At 38.9% G+C, this 16,105-nt stretch overlaps 1 protein-coding gene across 2 annotated transcripts in view; it reads right to left on the reverse strand.

The window, feature by feature from the left end:
* The window catches only part of SLC35A3 (solute carrier family 35 member A3), a 46,219-nt gene extending 39,086 nt beyond the window's left edge, over window positions 1–7,133 (reverse strand). Inside the window, exon 1 of one of the 2 annotated variants that reach the window (XM_082452851.1) lies at window positions 6,954–7,133. The gene's annotated coding sequence lies outside the window, so the exon portion shown is untranslated. The remainder of the gene's footprint in view (window positions 1–6,953) is intronic. The other variant, XM_082452852.1, reaches the window with a different exon arrangement.
* Window positions 7,134–16,105: the final 8,972 nt, after the last annotated feature.

The following is a 16,105-nucleotide window of genomic DNA, read 5'->3' on the forward strand; positions in this document are numbered from 1 at the left end:
AACAAACCTTTTAAAGTTTTTCCAAGTAAATGAACAGAAAAAGTAATGCTGACCTCAGCTGCAATTTTTTGTTCATTATCTTCCATGATGCCAAAACTTTAAAACTGCAACCTATAACTGTGTGCTAAATAATGACAAAATTCATCACAACTGGCTTTACTTCTGACACTGGCATTTATATATCTTCTTGCCAAACTATCTCAGAAGTAGAGACAGTAGTCCCCAAAAGTAGCAACAATATGTTGTACTTGAAGTCCATAATAATCCTGTGGAAAACCCAAAATCTTATTTATAAAAGTGAAAGAAATATGAATTAAAGGTACCTTACATTATTGATATAGTCAATTTTGTTTCTACAATAAGAATAATAACCTCCACTAAGTTAGTGAACTTAAGTTCACTCTTAAGTGCTTAAGAAAAGCAAAATCCTGCTCGATAACACTTCACAACTGACTCTTTACAGTCTATGGTTCCTATTACATTCTAAGTTAAACAACTTTTTATCGTTTCTCCTTCCTTTTCTTCCTCAAGGTGTCAGGTACCTGTTTACATAAGACAATATCACTTGTATGTAAGTTACAGTACTGTCAATTTTTAACTTGTTCTTTTATAGACTGCAGAATTTCCACTCCTACATTCATATAAAATCAATAGTACTCAAATATTTCTTCAACTTAACAAACATAAAACCTATTTGCATTCTAATTTTTAGATTATAAATTGTTCAGTATTATTGTACTCTTTACATAATGTCAATGACTGGGAAAACATAAAGACCTAATAAATATAGCCCTAAGATCCCCTTCTAATGTGAGGTGCCATGTAAAAACGTACTCCTTTCTCACCCTCTCATTTCCCCACCCCTGTGCTATTCTGCTCAACCACTTTCTGCTATGGTCACTTCCCACCACTTACAGCTAAAGGCTGATGTTATAGGTATTCTACAAAGAACAGAGACTACTGTACAATCCAGGTAGGATCTGTAGGGTAGCAAAACTTGTCACGCCAAAATATCTCTTTGGCATGTGGGTTATTTCAAGCTGGAAACAGTGAAGGCCCTAAAGACTCAGCAAGATCTTTGACCTTTCCCCTAACTGATAAAAAAAAAAAAAATTAGATAGAGGGCCTGTTCCCACAGTATCACCAGAGATATCTGCAAAGAATTAAGAATATGGGCTATGTGTGGTGGAGGGAAACTCTAGACAGAGTCTAGAGATCAGAGTCCACTCTGTGTCCCACTGTCTCTGCATGGCCCAGCAACATTTATTTACCAAACTTTTGCTTTTCCATCTCCATGTCAATTGCTTTCCTCCCCTTTGAAGCCTCAAACCACTACCCCCAACATCCTCTCTTGTCTTTAGCTGCAGATGGTATGTGAGGGTTTCAGCCATTTTAACAAGTTACTCAGTTTTCCTGGGTCTCTCCCATGTATACATGTTATTAAACTTTTGTGTGATTTTTCTCCTCAATCTGTCTCATGTCAATTTAATTCTTAGACGGGCCAGAAGAACCTAGAAGAGTAGAGGAAAAATTCCTCCTCCATGACAGGTCCACAGGCACTAACCATTAGTAAAGTTTCAAGACTCAGGAGATGCAGGTCAGAAGTAGAAAATAAAGGTATCACACAATTCACCATCAATATTTAAATACTAACTATGGTCAGGAACTATGGTGAGCACTGGATACACAATGATGAACAAAACAAATATAATCTGTTTCTTCATAGAGCTTATCCTCTAGCATGGAAGACACATATTATTCAAATAATTTAAGGAACAGTATAAGGGTGTAAACTGATATGACATAGGGAAATATCATAGGGAAATTATGGTCCTTGTATTATTACTGTATCAACTTGGTTAAACGCAAACACATTTCCGCAAATCCCCTTCTCTATATGGTGCCAGGTCAGAATTGGCTAAACACAAAACCTGCACAAGATCTGGAAGGCAGAAGTGAAGCAAGAGCCATTACTCCAGATGATTCTCAGTTAAATGTGGTGAAACAGAAACAAAGGTGCCGGCAGGTTCCAGTTATCCTCCCTTCCCTGCTTTAGGTCAACTCTTCCCAACTGCTGACCCTACTGAGCAACAGGTCCTAATCCTTAAAACCTGTAAATGTTACCTGATTTGGAAAAGGGAATTTTGCAGATGAAATTAAGTTAAGGATCTTGAGATGGGAAAATTATTCTGCATTAGCTAAGTGAGGCCTAAATGCCAACATAAGTGTCCTCGTAAGAGACAGAAGAGGAAAATACAGATACTCAAGAGAAGAAGGCAATGTAAAGATGGAGCAAAAAGAGATTTGAAGATGCTGGGCTTGAAGACTGGAGTGATGCACCCACAAACCAAGGAATATTGGCAGCCACCAAAAGCTGGATGAAAAAAGGAACAGATTCTCTCCTAGAGCCTCCAGAGGGAGCATAGTCCTTCTGACACTTTGATATCAGCCCAACGGTACTGATTTTGGATTTCTGGCCTCCAGAACTGTGGGAGAATACATTTCTCTTATTTTAAGCAACCAAATCTGTGGTAATTTGTTACAGTAGCCCCCGGAAACCAATACAAGCATCTGAGTCTATACTGAAAAAATGTAATTGTTCCCCAGTCCAAGTCTAGTCAGGAAGAATGCATTTAATATGTGTGGGAAGAAGACTGGTTAAAATTAAGTTTTCAGTACTCAAAAGAATTAATAAGTTATCAGGAAAACTGGATTATACTGAAAAGTGCATAGAACAGTTCCTGGCACATAGTATGTGCTAAAAAAAATTTTTTTTAAATAAATGCCAAACTCAGTAACAAATCAAGGATACCCAAAAAAATGAGATATTAGTCTAGTGATCATCCATCAGGGAAATCTGAAGCCCATTCACTTTAGCCCAAAACTAAATGATTAATAATAACATTTCTTAGGGAGGGTGGGAGGGAGGGAGACGCAAGAGGGAAGAGATATGGGAACATACGTATATGTATAACTGATTCACTTTGTTATAAAGCAGAAACTAACACACCATTGTAAAGCAATTATACTCCAATAAAGATGTTAAAAAAAAAAGAGAAACCAAAAAATAATAATAATAATAATAACATTTCTATAGGGAAGGTAAAGACTTGACCAACATTACAAAGTAATTCTACTACAGCTAATTTTAGAAAACATCAATTTCTTTGCTATTTTAAAGAACATAAAGGCAAAAGGAAGTACAGATGATATTTTTATTAGTCTGTTTTTATAACCTGAAATAGTAAGAGTAGGTAATCAGAGATAAAGGTTATAAGCTAGAAATTAATTTCCAATTTTGTTTTCTGTCCATATTCGATTATTCTCAAGTTGACTCCTTTAAACATGATTTACTGTCCAATTTCAGGTATACTACATGTGTCAAAACATGCCATCTGAAATATATCTACCTATATGCAGAGAGTCAAACATAATCATTCTATAAGATAGTACTGATTCTTAAGCAGTAACATTAATAATAGGGTTCTAGCATTTTCTAACAGTTTTTTATATGTTTATTAAAATGTACTAGGGTAATCAAGAATAATGCTTAGCTATTTATTTAATTCAGCCTGAGGATAAACCTTTAAGATAAGGGGCCTTAAAATATTTTTCTTTACAGCCTTCACAAATGGTAAAAATTTTAGAAAAATGTATTTATCAGTGAAAATAATTTAACTGAAACTTAATAAAACACATAAAATGAGCTGTTATTTATTTATGGCCTGACAAACTGTCAAGGATTTTAAAAGTTTAAAAAATCCTAGCTGTTAACTGTGCTTGGGTAATTAATGAAAGATTACCACACTCCCCTAAGGACAAAAATCCAATATTAAAATTCAAATCCTTTCTAAACCTGAGAGTGCAACCACTCCCAAGTAAACCCATAGTCTTAGAAGTATATATATACTATGGGTTTATTAACTATATAGAATATGAATATATTTTATTTTATTTATTTCTTGTTTTTTTGTTTCCAAATGTTTTGTTTCTTAAAAACATTTTTTTTATTGACGTATAGTTGATTTACAACGTTGTGTTAGTTTCTGGTGTATAGCAAAGTGATTCAGTTATACTTATAGATATTCTTTTTCATTATAGGTTATTACAAGATATTGAATATAGGTCCCTGTGCTATACAGTAGAACCTTGTTGTTTATCTATTTTATATATAGTAGTTCGTAATCTGCTAATCTCAAACTCCTAATTTATCCCTCCCCCCACCTTTCCCCTTTGGTAACCATAAGTTTGTTTTCTGTGTCTGTTGAGTCTGTTTCTGTTTATGAATACGTCTCATGCCCTGCTTCCTAACTGATGGGGACAGCCTTCAGACTCTTCCAACTCTAAATCTATCCTGCATACAGCAGATATCTTAATAAAATGTAGATCTGATCACATGCCTTCCCTAACTGTGAAGTTAAACTGACTCCCTACCAAATAGAAGATTCAGTACAAACTCCTTCACTTAAAACAGCCCCTCATAATCTGGCCCCAACCTAAATTTCCTGTCATAAAATATTACTGATCTCAAACAGTTGTTCTTCATGCATCCTTTGAACAAATATCCCTCATAAAAAAACAAAAAGCAAACAAAAAAAACCTTTTCTTTATCTGTAGAACTTCTATATATCCTACAGACCTCACAATACAAGACTCCTCTCAGTGAAGCTTTCCTAAGTCTTCTAAGTAAACTGAAGCCTTCCCTCTACTATACTCCCATGCCATTTTGCAGGTATCTTTCATAATACCAAACTAATTTGTTGACATTTATTCATCATTGTATTTCCTTACCAGTGCCTGTCACATATTAGTCATTTACTCTAGTTGGATTTATAAAAGAATAAATAAAACTCCACAATATGTAAACTCTCAGAAGGGAAGAAGGATTTCATCAATTAAGTCTCTCTGTATATACATAAAAGACAAATGCACGCTGAAACTGGTTCTCATTAAATATTTTCTAATAATTGCAGCATCACAAGAGAAGTTAAATTAATGAAATAACATTTACTGAGCACCTTCAACCCATCAGACATTGTGCTAGGTGCTTCACAGGCATCATCTCATTTAAATCTCATTTAATCTGTAAAAGGAGGTACCACTCATTTTACAGATTGAAAAACTGAGGGACTTCCCTGGTGGCTCAGTGTTAAGAATCCGCCTGCCAATGCAGGGGACACAGGTTCGATCCCTGGTCCGGAAGATCCCACATGCCGTGGAGCAACTAAGTCCGTGTGTCACAACTACTGAGCCTGTGCTCTAGAGCCCGCGAGCCACAACTACTGAGCCTGCGTGCTACAACTACTGAAGCCCACGCTCCTAGAGCCCGTGCTCCACAACAAGAGAAGCCACCACAATGAGAAGCCCGCGCACTGCAACGAAGAGTAGCCCCCGCTCATCGCAACTAGAGAAAGCCCGCGCACAGTAATGAAGACCCAACACAGCCAAAATAAATATATAAATTTACTTTTAAAAAATTATTATGTTGTACACTGGAAACTAATACAGTTATATGTCAATTACATTTCAATTTTTAAAAAATTTTTAAAGAAGGAGGTCGCATTAAAGAATAAGTATAATTTCTACGAAGATGGTAAGGAAGGCCTTCCTTGTAGGAAGAAAGGATGTAAACAAAGACCAAGGCAGGTAGGCATAGAACATGTTCAGAAACTACATTTCAAAGTAACTACTATGGTTTAGCTAAAAAATAGAATATGTGGGATAAAGTAATTTTTTAAAAAAGAATGAAAGGGACATGTTGATCTGATTGGAGCCATGGACAGCTACAAATTTTGAAGAGTTTTGGATACTACCCTAAATAATTTTAAATTTATTCTGGATTCAATAGAGAGTCACCGAGTATTTCTGAGGGAAAAGAATACACAAGACCTCTGGCTTTAAAAAGCAATATGGAGGGGAGTTATTGGAAGGGAGACAGGCTGAGGGCAGCAAGTCCAGCCACCGCTATAGCGCAAGTAAGAAGAGGAAGGAGAAGCCACGTTCAGCACAGGAATGAAAAAGGGAAGAAGAAAATTGAGATGCTGAAAAAGTAGAATCAATAATTGGGAGGAAAGTTTGGACCAGAAGTGTAAATTTAGAAGTCATGCCTTTAAAGGAAACAACCTGAGTTTACCAGTGAAAATAAGTAAGCGCACGAAGTGAGAAACTGTTCCAAATTTCATCTTTAACTACCAAAGTTGAATGTTGATCGAAAACCAAAAACTTAACTCTGGTTCCATTTTCAAATACTACATGTAACAGAACATAATAAAAGATTCAGTCTTCTACCATAAAGTACTGACACGTGTTTTACTAAGCAAGGCCCAGTACTACATTTAATATTATTATCCTTTAATTCATTTGAACCAGCGTTCCCCGGAGTTTAGTTGGTTTAAATAAATGTTAATTAAAATCCTCCCTTCCTAAACACTCAGAATCCTCTCCCAACAAACACACCTGTTCTGATAGGAATCCCACCTGGCCTCAGACAGCCCTTGCCTATGTATTAACCTTACCAAGGACTGCTTTTCCATTTTTTTAAGTCCCTGCGGCTTCTTCAGCGCAGGGCCCCCGTCTGGTGGCTCGGTACCTGCCACAGGGCCACACACCGAGCAGGAGCTCCGGGGCAGCTCGCTGACAGAATGACCGCCAGCCTGGCCCTCCGGCCGCGGCTCCCCACGCCCCAGCCTCTAAGGCACACACTGCGGTTTTCATTCGCTTGACACACCCCTTTCCCCGGGCCCTTTTTTCCTCCTCCACCCAGCACATTCCTCACGTATTCCCTCGGACTTAACAACGTGTCACTTCATCCACTCCCACCCCTACTTAGCTAGTACTTAAGGTCTTCCACACCGTCTCCTTCACTCAGACGGATTTCACATCACTGCCCTGGCCGGAGCCGCGGTCACCGGCCTCCCCGTGCCCGCAGCCGCCCAGGAGCGCGCCAGACTCACCTCCCGCGCGGCTCGGCCGGCTGCGCGCACTGGGGGCGGCGGCTCCGCTCCGCCGGGACCCCAGGCTGCGGCGCCCGCCGGGTCCCCCGCGACCCCTGAAGCGCAGCGGCGCCCGCTCCCGCCACCGTCTCTGCTGCCGGCCCGGTGCAGCCCAGGCGTTTCCGGGTTCCCGCGGTCCAGTCCCCCAAATGCTCCGGCTTCCTCCTCGGCCCGGGTGAACACCGTTCCCGGCTCCGCTCTGGTGGCCCCAGCTCGGCACTGGCCGGCTCCATCCCGAAGGCGAGGCACCCGGGCGGCCCCGCGGGCGACCCCCGGTGCCGGCTTCACTGTCGTGTCACCGCCCGGGGCAGTGCCTCCTGCTAGATGTGTCCTGAGAGGACCTGGCGGACGGAGTAACTCCAGCGGCGGGCCTCTGCCGGGCTGCCAGGTGGCGGAGGGCGCCAGGGTGTCATACTGAGAAAGTAAAGTCAAACTCCTTTGGGGCAAAGGACCCTGAGAGGGAGTGAGGAGGTGGATTCGGGAAGGAAACAGACCCGCTTCTAAAAATGACTGTCACTGACAGTGAAAACCAACGAGATTCGCTGTGGCGCAGGCTGCCACCCAGTCATCTGGAAAGCTTGTTCGGTTGGAAACGACCAATTCTCCCACCCTGGCTTAGACCCTGAGGCTGAGCCGCGCCCAAAGCAGCGCCGCCAAATAGTAGATAGAGTAGGATTGTCCCTTTCCTCTTAACACAATGCCGCTATGAATTAAGCCTGTGTCTCTTTATATTGCAAATGATTAAAACTACGTCCAAGAAAGACAAACGGAGAGAGAGCAGTAAAATAAAATTAAATAACTGTGTTAGAGTAGAATAACTGGCTTTAAAATGTTCTGTAACATGATCTTGAGAAATTCCCTGGATGGTGGAATATATATCAGATCTTAATGTTTGTCCATATATTTTGGAAGTAAAATGTGCCTGGCGCATAATAATAATAGATAGGCACTATTCTAAGATTAAGAGATAGATAGATAGAGATAATATATAATGAATATATATTTATTAAAAAATAGTAGTAATTATGTGTGGTTGTAAGGGGAAAAAAAGATTTAAAATATTTTAAAAATACACCAGCAGGAAAAATATACCCTATGACATAAGTACAGCTTTTTAGAGAAAAGAAAGATCTTCTAGTCTGTTCAAAAAGCTTTAAAATGAAAAAAAGAGACATGGAGGCACTTATTAATTACAAAACAGTAACATGTGCTTTGGCATCTTGGAAAATGACCAAAACTCTAGACAAACAAAAACAACAATGAAAATAGAGGGTTAACTATATGAGACCCACAATTGATGTAAAGATATGAGTCCCAAAACTGATGACCAAAAGAAAGTAATACTTTCATTACCCTCTCCTAGCTTTACAATTTATACTCTAACAACACTGAACAGCTTTGAGTTTCCCCGTATATACCATTCATAGTACCTTTTCCTATTCCTCATGCTGTTCACGGAATGTAGAATATGTTTCCACTGCTCCTGCCTATATTTTTTAAAGTTAGCCCCATTCATCTTTTAATTCTCTGTTCAGATATTATCACAAACTTGAAGACTTTTCTTGCTTCCTTCCTCCCAGGGGTCTGAACTCCTTCTCTGTGGTTCCATAACATCTTGAGGCATCTTGTGTATATCAAAATATTTTACTTCACTGTATTGTGATCTGATTTATATATATCCTTTCTGCCCAACACTCTCCTTGAGGTCAGTGCTATCCTATTTATCTCCAGATCTCCAGCACCTAGCACAGTGCTTAGCACATAGTAGAAACTTAACACATATTTCCTGAACGGAACTGAACTGGTTGGTAATGATGGTGAAGACAAGCCGGACAGTACAAAATCTCAGCAGGGAAGAGTGTCCAGCAAAGCCTAAACTGCAAGTCCAGGCATCCAACACATTTAAAGATTCAAGTCAGCACCCAAGGCCTGAAGCTCCCAATAAGGATTGTACCTTTGAGTAGTTTGCCTGTATCAATCTCATTTAACCCTCACAACAGCCCTATAAAGTAGGCATTAGTACCTGTATTTTACAGAAGGAGAACCTGAGGCTTACAGATGTTAAGTAATTACTGAAGCTCCCATATCTACTGAAAGGTGAACTGGGATTCAAATCCTAATTTGTCTGCCTTTAAGTCCATGCTTTAAAACAGTACACTTAGCTGTCACAGGAAGAAAAAATGGAACAGAAAAGGAATGAGCACAGTATAGAAGAAAGGTGGCAGACAGCAAAAGTAGCAATAAGGGTAGAAGTATCAGTGAAGAACGCAGATGGCCATGAAGGAAGAGAGAAAAAGAGCAATCTGGGGGCACTGGGGCAGAGGACCGGCTTTGGTTTTTCTATTATAACAGATCTGAAAGGCAAATTTTGACACCCTAAAGACAGACAAATTAGAATAACGTATCAGTCTAAGGGCAGCCAGAGCCAAACAGGACTATGTATCTCACTGGTACTTGATTAGGGCTGCCAGATAAAATACAGGACACCTAGTTTAACTTGAATTCCAAATAAACAATGAATAATTGTTTCGTATATGCAATATGTGGTGTATACTGTGGAAAGGGAATGTTGCCTGCCATTCCAGTTGTACAAGGATCAAGCCACCAGCCAATGCAGAGCACTCCAGCCCTAGCACCCTGAGGCGAATTCAGGATGGAGAAAGACAGGAAGCAGTCTAGGCTTCTGGATACTGGCCTTAAAGAGTTGAGATGTATATCTAAGGAATAATTTCAATGCATTGGTCCATAGAGAGAAAAGCGCTAACATCATTAACTTTAGATGTCTGTTTTTTTGTGATTAGCAGTAATCTTTTGATGTTAGACTGCATGTTTTGTTTTGTTTTGTTTTAGCAGAAACTTCCTATATATCCTGGCTCCTCCCTTAACTCTTCAGAGCGTTTCCCCAGAGGTATCTGAAGAGGCTGTCTCCCAGGCTACAGTTCTCAGTAAGATCCACAAATAAAACTGAACTTGCAACTTTTAGGTTGTGCAAGTGACAATACTTAAGCTAAAAAGAATTTATTGTTTATCAGAAATTCAAAATTTAACTGGGTATCCTATATTTTTATTTTCTAAATCTGGCAACCCTATTGAAAGCATGAGTGCGTTATAATATTGCACAATAACTGTAGTTTCCAAGGGTGGCCCAGAGAAATTAAGACTAAATTAAATTATTTGTGGTGCAGATGATACTGCAAGCATTATGCACACAAAGTGACATTCCCCAGATCAGTATCTTCAGGCAGAGTCAAGGCTGATAGTTTATGATCTTTAATGGCTTAAGACTCCATAGGAAAAAAAGAAAAGACAACAAGAAAGAAAGAGAGCAGGGACTATGGCGATTTATATTTTTAAAGAATTGCTTACCAAAACAGTTAAAATACAAAAAATTTCAGTGCTTAGGGAATTATACCTCAGGTTTCCAGGTGTCACTTATACTTTGTTCCTATGCTATTATAGTTCTTAAAACTATTGAATTGAAAGTATAGCTCACGAACAGGAAAAACCAGTTGTTCTCTCAAGCTACCAAATTAGCTGCATCTGGCATGTTCTTGTTAGTTCTTCAGGGCAAAGAACCTGTGTGGAAAGAATAGCCAAAGGTTATTTGCTTGTCCATCATTTACCTCTAAGAGAAGTTGAATGAGGTCACTTCCATATCATCAATAGCTCCATAGTCATGTGATTCTTTTGCTTCGTGATAGATCTGTAGAGTTTAACATTCTATAGAACAGCTATTTGACAGGTTTGAAAGGAACTTACTTTTTATTTCCTTCTTTTCCAAGGAGGGGCTTCTGCTTGGCTTTTCCTGTTATAACAGACTTACTTTTGTCTGGGGGGAGTGGATCAGGGGGTGTTTTAATGGACGTGATGCCATTTGCTCTATCTATATGTTCAGAAACTGGGAAAATCAACCTGGATGATTGCTGCCCCATGGAGCTTGTTGATTCTGGTCAAAGCGTCAGCTATAACCTGATGTTCTTTTAAGTCTCTGATTGGTAGATAAATTTGGTGGTCTGGGCATCAAGGAATTGCCTTTATCTCAGAGTCAGGGGATTCTCTTTTACCTGGCATAGTTACCTGACAAAATCACCACAGATCCCTTTGTGGAAGTCTAGGAGAAAGGTACATAGTATGTACCTGTGTGATTAAAGCTGGTCACGGGCCTCTTAAGTCTGAGAGTGGATGAGGGGGTGCAATTGAGTGAAGTTTGGCCTCTATATAGTCCTAGAGTACATTTGGTTGTACAGTTCATATGCACTTGGATTATGCTGTTCACAAATACTCCCTGCTCTCTACCTTCAGGACACATGGTAGGTTGTGCTTTCTGACTCTCTTATGGTTGAATGGGACCACATGACTAGTTCTGGCCATAGGGGAACAAAATTTACCACCCCAAAATTTCTCTTTGGCATGCGGATAATTTCGAGTTGAAGCCAATCATGGCCCAAAAGACTCAGGAAGAAACTTTGACTTACCCCCTAGCTGCCTGAAGAATGTAGATAGAGGACTGTAGTATGAACTAGGTGTGTAGACAGGGAGGAACCTAGCAAAGTCTGTTTGTTAAAATTTCTCTTTGTGTCCCACTGTCTCTGCATGATCCAGCAACGTTTGCTTACCAAACATTTGCTTCTCCATCTCCACGGCAATTGCTTTCCTCCTCTTTGAAGTCCCAAACCACTAACTCCCAACACCCTCTTTTGTCTTTAGATGAAGATGATGTCTAAGGTGAGGATTTCAGCCATTTGGGTGTGTTACTCAGTTTTCCTGGGTCTCTCCCATGTATACATGTTATTAAACTTTTGTTTGATTTTCTACTTTTAATCTGTCTCATGTCAACTTTGATTCTTAGACCAGCCAGAAGAACCTGGAAGAGCAGAGGAAAATTTCTTTCTCCCCGACATGGCCAATCAGTTGTAAGCAGATTGTGTGTCAACAAGGGCCATAGCATTGAATTGCTATTTTGTGACCCTCTGGAACTCTCTTTCTCTCTGCTTTGAGTCTGGCAATGTTCGTGATCATGATTCCATGAGCCTACACAGAGCGAGGAGCTGTAAAGTGAAGTCCTCAGCAACCGGCAACAGACATTCAGCATGAACAAGAAATAAATCTTTGTTATTATGTGCCATTAAAATTTTGACAAAACCTGGCATATATTGATTGATACAGAAATTGATACCCACAGATGGGGTGTGTTTTAATAAAAACCTTCCTTTTGTAGAATTGGCTTAGCGTTCAAGTAAGCTGATTTTATAAGCTGGAAGAATGATTATGTTATGCATTGGAATATTTGATAAAACGGTCACCTACAATAACTTGGAAGGTAAATGATGAACGTAGTAGGCTTGTAGCTCTGGGAGAAGAAAGTAGAAAACAAATGTTGACTGTATATGTTGGTTAGTGTTGGCTGCATTTGACAAGATGCTTCACGAAAGAGAAGCACTCAAAAAATAATTGACTTTTTTTATAAGCAGAAATGGAAAGGAATAAAGAGAACAGAGAAGTTCAAAAACTTTCAGGGTTGGGAGTGGCAAATGCTTTTCACCTCAGTTGGTAAATTACAAAATTGAATAGGCTTTTTGTCTCCAATTGGTAAACTATAAAACTGAGTAGCCTTTGAAACAAAAAAAAGGCTATTAGAACTAGGCCTTAAGGCAAGGATCAAGTCAAGCATATCTCTGTCATAACCATCTTTAAAATCTCTGCCTGCTGCTATGTACCACAAGTTCAAGTCTATGGTATAATGCAGAGAGAATGTCTACTCATGTGACTTTAAGCATTGCCATAATTTGTAAAAAGACAAATTTATAACAAGACTTGTGAAAATGAAAGTACCTGTTAGCACAAAAGACATTATTTTTAAGCTAGGAGAATTCTACTTCAAATATGTTTAAAGCAATACAGCCTACCTAACATACAACTTGTGGAAGTATATCTCAATAGGTCACACCCACATAGCGAAATTTCTTGAATTATTATTAAAAGTATAGGTTCTGGGGCTTCCCTGGTGGCGCAGTGGTTGAGAGTCTGCCTGCCAATGCAGGGGACACGGGTTCGAGTCCTGGTCTGGGAAGATCCCAGATGCCGCAGAGCAACTAGGCCCGTGAGCCACAATTACTGAGCCTGCGCGTCTGGAGCCTGTGCTCCGCAACAAGAGAGGCCGCCATAGTGAGAGGCCCGCGCACCGCGATGAAGAGTGGCCCCCGCTCGCCACAACTAGAGAAAGCCCTCGCACAGAAACGAAGACCCAACACAGCCATAAATAAATAAATAAATAAATAAAAATTAAAATAGTTTGGTTTAAATTAAAAAAAAAAAAAAAAAGTATAGGTTCCAGCTCTAGTTAAATGGCATAAACATACTCTATTCTATTTCTCCCAGTAACTAAAAAGTTAATCCTATAGATATACGTGTGTGAAGTTCTAGGATCACCCGAGGAACTCACGTGTGAAACTAATCTGATAAAGAAGACCAAAGGCTTTGAACATTGGTCTATGGTAAAGACCACTACCCAGGCCCGTTTAGCCCCTGGGGGAAACATATAGAACAGATCCAAATAATACTGCAAATGTTTGAAAACTGAAATTACATTGGAACCATGGCCCAAAGAAGGCAGGCTAAGACATTTGGCCTGTACCCAACTGGGACAACTAGCTGCTAAAACAAAACAAAGAAAAACTCAACATTCTCCAGAGGATTTTAACAGACCTTAGAGTCTCATAACATAGCAATTAAAACATCCAGGATATAATGCAATATTACTCAATGTTAAAAAAGTAAATAAAACAGAAGCAAGAAAATTGTAGCAACTCACAAGGGAAAAAACAAATCCCAGTTTGAGATGACTCAGATGTCAGAATTACCAGAACGAGACTCAATAGCTCAATAGCAGAATGGAAAAGAGGAAATTGTCTGTGAACTTGAAGATCAATAGAAATTATCCAATCTGAACCACAGAGAGAAAATATTGGAAAAAAATTGGACAGAGCCTCAGGGAACTGTAGGATGATTTCAAATTGTCTAACATTAATGCATTTGAGAGGCAGGAGGAAAGGAGAATGAAATTAGTGCAGAAAAGAATATTTGAAGAACAAAATTAGAGGATGCACGCTACCCAATTTTAAGAATCATTATAAAGCTACAGTAATCGACACAGTGTGATATTGGTGAAAGTGTACACATATAATCAGTGGAACAGAATAGGGTCCAGGAATAGACACAAATATAGTCAACTGCTTTTTGACAAAGGTACAAAGTCAATTTAATGGATAAAGGATGCTCTTTTTAGAAAATGGTAGGGAAAAACAATTGTACATCCAAATGCAAAATAAAATGAAATAAAATGAAATGAAATAAAATAATAAAATAAAATAAACCTCTACCTCAACCTCAAAAAACCCCCCAAACTATAAACCATTTAGAAGAAAACATAGGGGACTTCCCTGGTGGCACAGTGGTTAAGACTCCACACTCCCAATGAAGGGGCCTTGGGGTTCAATCCCTGGTCAGGGAACTAGATCCCACATGCATGCTGCAACTAAGAGTTCTCATGCCACAACTAAGGAGCCCAAGAGCTGCAACTAAGGAGCCTGCTGGCTGCAACTAAGACCTGGAGCAACAAAATAAATAAATAAATAAAATATTTTTTAAAAAAAAAGAAAACATAGAAAGAAATCAATCACTGTGACCTTGAGTTAGGCAAAATGTTTTTAGTTATGACACCAAAAGTACAATCCATAAAAGAAAAAATTATAAATTGGACTTCATCAAAACTTCAAAGTATTTTTTCTGCAAAAGACACTGTTAAGAGAATTAAGATACAAATTGTAGACTGCTAGACAATATTTTAAGATCTCCTGACAAAGGACTTGTATATAGAATTTACAAAGAACTCTCAAAAGTCAACAATAAGAAAAAGCCCAAGTTAAAAAATGGGCAAAGGATTTGAAAGGATACTTTCTCAGAGAAGATATACAGATAACAAATAAGCACAGGAATAGATAGTCCACATCATTAGCCATTAGGGAACTGTAAATTAGAATCACAGTAAGATACCATTACACACCTATTAGAATGGCTAAGCAAACAAACAAACAAAAATTGACAATAAGTGCTGACAAGGATGTGAAGCAAGAAACTATCATACATTGTTGGTGGGAATACAATATCATGTAGCTGCTCTGGAAAACAGCTTTGCAGTTTCTTATTAAGTTAAATATATACTTATATGACCCAGCAATCCTGCTCCTAGGTATTTATTTACCCAAGAGAATTAAAAACTTATGTTCACACAAAGTCCTATATATGAATGTCTATAGCAACATTATTCATAATTGCCCAAACCTGCAAATGCCCCGATTGTTTTTGAATAGGTACATCAATACAATGTACGATTCCATTATATGACATCCAGGGATTATAGGGACCAAGTAGGAGGGATTAGTAGTTGTCAGGGTTTAGAGGTGGAGAGAAATTTTGATTACAAAGAAACAACATAAGGAAATTTGGTGGGTGATGGAGCTGTTCTATATTCTGATTGTAGTGGTGGTTGCACAAATCTATGCACGTGTTAAACCTAATAGAACTGGACACCTTTTTAAAAAAAGTAAATTGTAGTCTCTTTCTCTCTCTCTGCCTCTCTGTCTGTCTCTCTCTATATATATAAAATACCTTTACCAACACTACGTTATAAATTCAACTTTGTCTTGGCAGCAGGTTGTTTTGATTGTATTTTCAGCAAAGTGGAATTTGACGAAAATATAAGTATTATGCTACACTTTTTTTTTTTATTAGAGAGGTACCAGGTATTTGGGAAATATGTATGTTAACAAGGTACTGACATTCCTCCCTCTTAAATTCTGTGCTAGGAGGGCCACTCCCTCAATTAAACAGCAGCTCCAGATCTGGAAGATTGTGTTGTCTTTTTTCTAGCTCCTCACTACTACTTTTAAAATATTATTCCCTCATTGACAAGGAAAAAGTTTCTCCTTTGCCATCTTTATTCTCCCACCTTATGCCCCTCCTTATCCCTGACATCTGCTAACCACATTTCCACATTTCTCAGGAGCATTACCACATGATTTACAGTCTATTTCTTTTACTGTACTTTAGCCACT

This window comes from Balaenoptera physalus, assembly GCF_965194825.1.
Source record: "Balaenoptera physalus genome assembly, chromosome: 1".
Classification (NCBI taxonomy): domain Eukaryota; kingdom Metazoa; phylum Chordata; class Mammalia; order Artiodactyla; family Balaenopteridae; genus Balaenoptera; species Balaenoptera physalus.